Genomic DNA, 6,005 nt, shown 5'->3' with positions numbered 1-6,005 from the left:
GTCGCTGCTCTCTGGGCCGATGGGGGGGGGGGGGTCGCTGCTCTCTGGGCCGATGGGGGGGGGGGGTCGCTGCTCTCTGGGCCGATTGGGGGGGGGGGGGTCGCTGCTCTCTGGGCCGATGGGGGGGGGGTGTGTGTCGCTGCTCTCTGGGCCGATGGGGGGGGGGGGTCCGCTGCTCTCTGGGCCGATGGGGGGGGGGGGTCGCTGCTCTCTGGGCCGATGGGGGGGGGGGGGTCGCTGCTCTCTGGGCCGATGGGGAGGGGGGGTCGCTGCTCTCTGGGCCGATGGGGGGGGGGGGGGGGGTCGCTGCTCTCTGTGGCAATCGCCATTCTTCTTCTACCCAGCCGAGGGGTGATGACGTTTCCTGCGCAGGTGCACTTTGATCTGCCCTGCTGAGGGTTGATCAAAGCATTGTAGTGGCCGTGGCCGGTCTTTAACCTTTCCCTCGCGCCTTCTTATTAGAGTACCTTTGTAGGGCAGATGAATGTGCACTGCGCAGGACCGCAATGCCGGTCTGTGCGGATGATGTGGGACACGTCATCCATACATCGGCTGGGTAGAAGGAGGACAGCAATCGCTTCAGATAAGTGGTGCCAGACCGGAGAGCAGTGATCCCCATCGGACCAACCGCCCCTTAGGTGAGTATTATAAAAGTGATTTTTACATTCTACACAGCGGGCCTGGGCTCTTATATACACTATTCTGGAATGCTGTATACAAGAGCCCACTGGTGTGGCTGCAGTTTAGTCACCAAATCTGGTGACCGGTTCCCTTTAACACCATGGCAGATAGACCTGTAAAGTCAGACAAGTTCAGTGCTGTAAGATGAGCCTGGTAATATATCAGACAATATATCTGAAACACCGAGCAGGTGACGATCCGCATGCACCAGTATTACAGTGCAATAAGTACACACAGAGCACTGCCCGGCAGAGGCTGGGACCCGGGAGCACCAGACGCTCCACAGGCGATTCACCATCGGTGTGTTAAGAATATCCAACTCTGTTGTCAAACTTTGGTGTTTAACCCTTCACGACCGGCTGATTTTGCGCTTTCCGGTGTTTTGTTTTTTTTTGCCTGCGCCGTAACTTTATTTTTCAGTCAATCTGGGCATGTGAGGGCTTGTTTTTTTTTTTTTTCTGCACGAGCTGTACTTTTAAATGAAACCATGAGTTTTACCATATAGTGTTACTGGAAAACGGCAAAAAATTCCAAATGCGGAAAAATTGCAATAAAAGTGCGATTGCACTATGGTTTTTGAGATTTTATTCACTATGTTCACTAAATGTTAAAACTGATGTGTCGCTCTGAGGCTTGAGGTCGGTGCGAGTTCATAGACACCATATATGGGTTAACTTTTATCTAAGGGGTTAAAAACAAAATCAGAAGTTTGCCCCAAAAAAAGTATCATACATTTTTGCGTACATTTAAGTTTATCACTTAACAGAATAGGTAGATTAGTGCCTGCATGATGCTGCAGTGAGGAAGCTGAACTGCTGTGTACTTGGCTTTATTATCTGTGTATTCTGAATATTGTAGCTGACCAGCCGCCATGTTTGTTTTGCAGACCCTTCTCAGTGCGAGATGATTGGGAGAGCCGCACATGATGATGGAGCACAAGTTGGGCTTGTTGTGATAAATTATTCCAGCTACTTGAATAAAATGTTCAGATTCTTTTGTAAAACTCTGAGGACTGTGTTTATTTTAGGTGTTTGAAATCGTTATTTTAGCCATTATTTGATTTTCAAGGGTTATTCCCAAGATCCTATCCCAATATATAGTAGGTGTAATAATATTAGCAAATACCTCCAATTAGAAAATTGACCTTTTTGGCATGGCATATCAGCTCTATGTTCAGACGGAAAAATGAAGCATATCAAGAACACTGTCCCTACTGTGAAACATGGAGGAGGCTCTGTTATGTTCTGGGCTGCTTTGCTGCATCTGGCACAGGGGGTCTTGAATCTGTGCAGGGTACAATGAAATCTCAAGACTATCAAGGGATTCTAGAGAAATGTGCTGCCCAGTGTCAGAAAGTTTCGTCTCCGTCATGGGTCTTGCAGCAGGATAATGACCCTAAACACCCAGCTAAAAACACCCAAGAATGGCTAAGAGGAAAACATTGGACTATTCTGAAGTGGCCTTCTATGAGCCCTGACCTAAATCCTATTGAGCATCTTTGGAAAGAGCTGAAACATGTCGTCTGGAAAAGGCAACCTTCACACACCAGACAACGGGAGCAGTTTGCTCTTGATGTTCTGCCTTCGTCCACGTGTGAGCTGTGTGGACTCCGGCATACAGCTAACCTTCATCCACTGTTTCAATAAACAGACTGTGTTGCCTTTTAAGTCTTTATTTATTAAATGATGATGGATAGGTGGATGATCATAAGAAATGGATGATTGATTGGTAAAAACTATAACAAAAGATACAGATCCAAATCAGTACAGGCATATCACAAATAACAGAATGACATACATAGTAGTACTGGTATTTACAGAATCTGCATAACATAGAGCAATGCATATGACTGAACACAACATTTACACTGCTGAAGCTTCCCTACACCTGCTCTGCATGTATCACGGCCTATGTAATCTGAGTAGAGCCACTGTCACTTCACAGTGCCTACATAACAACTGTACACATATTCTAAAATAAATATGTAGTTTAGTACAATGATTCCTACCGGGATCCACTAGTCAGGAGGAACGATTGAAGAAAAGGAACTGGAGCCAGCTAATAGCACCTCTGAATCCTATGGAGGCACCAAGACATCTGGTCTCCAACTCAGGAAGGGCAGGGAAAAGGGGCAGTCCAAGGAAGTATCTTTTCCTTAAAGCAACAGGCTCCAACCCACAGAAATACTGTAGAGAAGTATGAGGAAAACATAAGAAAGCCAACAGTGACCTCTTGTGGGCAACAAACGATATTACCCTTATCCTATTTAATGAATAGGAGTCAGAACACTTGAGGAGCGGCCAAAATACTTGTCGAGAGGAGCAGAAGTCTCATTGACAGTTACAGGAATCGTTTGATTACAGTGATTGCCTCAAAAGGTTGTGCAACAAAATATTAAGTTGAAGGAAGGGTGCCAGTATATCTCTCCAGGCCGATTTTATGTGTTATTTTATTTATTTTTTTAATTCTGTGGAAGCAGAAAAGCAGCAAGGTCTTGACTGTCCTTTGTTCATTTTCATACATTTTTTATTTATTACTTTTGTCAGATTCAAGTTATTTCTGTGACCGTGGGTTCTTCTTTCATTAAACTAGGGGAACCAAGAATTTTTACCATGTGTGTAAGATGAAACGTGCACAGCAGTAGTTATTACATTGCTGTGCATTATGTTCACTTTATGGGACTACTTTTTGCATGGGATTGTGTGCTCTCCATGTTGCTGCTTGTATGGGATTGTGTGCTCTCCATGCTGCTGCTGCTTGTATGGGATTGTGTGCTCTCCATGCTGCTGCTGCTTGTATGGGATTGTGTGCTCTCCATGTTGCTGCTTGTATGGGATTGTGTGCCCTCCATGCTGCTGCTGCTGCTTGTATGGGATTGTGTGCCCTCCATGCTGCTGCTGCTTGTTTGGGATTGTGTGCCCTCCATGCTGCTGCTGCTTGTATGGGATTGTGTGCCCTCCATGCTGCTGCTTGTATGGGATTGTGTGCCCTCCATGCTGCTGCTGCTTGTATAGGATTGTGTGCCCTCCATGCTGCTGCTGCTTGTATGGGATTGTGTGCCCTCCATGCTGCTGCTGCTGCTTGTATGGGATTGTGCGCCCTCCATGCTGCTGCTGCTGATTGTATGGGATTACGCGCCCTCCATACTGCTGCTGCTTGTATGGGATTGTGTGCCCTCCATGCTGCTGCTTGTATGGGATTGTGTGCCCTCCATGCTGCTGCTTGTATGGGATTGTGTGCCCTCCATACTGCTGCTGCTTGTATGGGATTGTGTGCCCTCCATGCTGCTGCTGCTTGTATGGGATTGTGTGCCCTCCATGCTGCTGCTGCTTGTATGGGATTGTGTGCCCTCCATGCTGCTGCTTGTATGGGATTGTGCGCCCTCCATGCTGCTGCTGCTGCTTGTATGGGATTGTGTGCCCTCCATGCTGCTGCTGCTGCTTGTATGGGATTGTGTGCCCTCCATGCTGCTGCTGCTGCTTGTATGGGATTGTGTGCCCTCCATGCTGCTGCTGCTGCTTGTATGGGATTGTGTGCCCTCCATGCTGCTGCTGCTGCTTGTATGGGATTGTGTGCCCTCCATGCTGCTGCTGCTTGTATGGGATTGTGTGCCCTCCATGCTGCTGCTGCTGCTGCTTGTATGGGATTGTGCGCCCTCCATGCTGCTGCTGCTTGTATGGGATTGTGCGCCCTCCATGCTGCTGCTTGTATGGGATTGTGCGCCCTCCATGCTGCTGCTGCTTGTATGGGATTGTGTGCCCTCCATGCTGCTGCTTGTATGGGATTGTGTGCCCTCCGTGCTGCTGCTGCTTGTATGGGATTGTGTGCCCTCCGTGCTGCTGCTGCTTGTATGGGATTACGCGCCCTCCATACTGCTGCTGCTTGTATGGGATTATGCGCCCTCCATACTGCTGCTGCTTGTATGGGATTATGCGCCCTCCATGCTGCTGCTTGTATGGGATTGTGTGCCCTCCATGCTGCTGCTTGTATGGGATTGTGTGCCCTCCATGCTGGTGCTTGTATGGGATTGTGTGCCCTCCATGCTGCTGCTGCTTGTATGGGATTGTGTGCCCTCCATGCTGCTGCTGCTGCTTGTATGGGATTGTGTGCCCTCCATGCTGCTGCTGCTTGTATGGGATTGTGCGCCCTCCATGCTGCTGCTTGTATGGGATTGTGCGCCCTCCATGCTGCTGCTTGTATGGGATTGTGTGCCCTCCATGCTGCTGCTGCATGTATGGGATTGTGTGCCCTCCATGCTGCTGCTGCTGCTGCAGTATGGGATTGTGTGCCCTCCATGCTGCTGCTGCTGCTTGTATGGGATTGTGCGCCCTCCATGCTGCTGCTGCTGCTTGTATGGAATTGTGCGCCCTCCATGCTGCTGCTTGTATGGGATTGTGTGCCCTCCATGCTGCTGCTGCTGCTTGTATGGGATTGTGTGCCCTCCGTGCTGCTGCTGCTTGTATGGGATTGTGTGCCCTCCGTGCTGCTGCTTTTGAATATAAAGACAGGAGAACAGAGATCCTTTTGTCTGCTGTGAATTAGAGACCTCATAGCGGCGTCTTCACCCACCAGCCCAGTCACCGTATAAAGTCTGCAGTGGGGAAAACTAGTGAAAATGCAGAATATGAGCTAATGCCCAGAGATAGTATTACTTTCCATGTACATACACACTACTGCTTATTCTGAAATCACAGGTACGATTTATCTAATGGGATTTGTCAGCAGTGATGATTTCTTTGTCGCTCCATTGGGAGACCCAGACAATTGGGTGTATAGCTTCTGCCTCCGGAGGCCACACAAAGTATTACACTTTAAAAAGTGTAACCCCTCCCCTCTGCCTATACACCCCCCCCGTGCATCACGGGCTCCTCAGTTTTATTGCTTTGTGTTGAAGGAGGCACACATCCACGCAAGCTCCACATTTTAGTCAGCAGCAGCTGCTGACTATATCGGATGGAAGAAAAGTGGGCCCATAACAGGGCCCCCGGCATGCTCCCTTCTCACCCCACTCTGGTCGGCGGTGCTGTTAAGGTTGAGGTGCCCATTGCGGGTACAGAGGCTGGAGCCCACATGCTGTTTTCCTTCCCCATCCCTTAGGGGCTCTGGGTGAAGTGGGATCCTAACCGGTCACCAGGCACTGGGACCGTGCTCCCTCCGCAGCCCCTGGGGGAATCTGCTGGACAGGAGACCGGGTATCGTCAGGGACAGGCCCTGCTCCTATGAGGTACTCTGTGTCCCCTTGGGGACGGCGCATAGAGCGCCTGTGTAATGGACACTGCAGCAGCTGCTGGGTGTGTTTGTGCGCCGGGACTACCGCGCTGACC

This window comes from Anomaloglossus baeobatrachus, chromosome 2, assembly GCF_048569485.1.
Source record: "Anomaloglossus baeobatrachus isolate aAnoBae1 chromosome 2, aAnoBae1.hap1, whole genome shotgun sequence".
NCBI lineage: Eukaryota > Metazoa > Chordata > Amphibia > Anura > Aromobatidae > Anomaloglossus > Anomaloglossus baeobatrachus.
The sequence above is the reverse complement of the archived record's forward strand: the minus strand, read 5'-3'. Positions refer to the sequence as shown.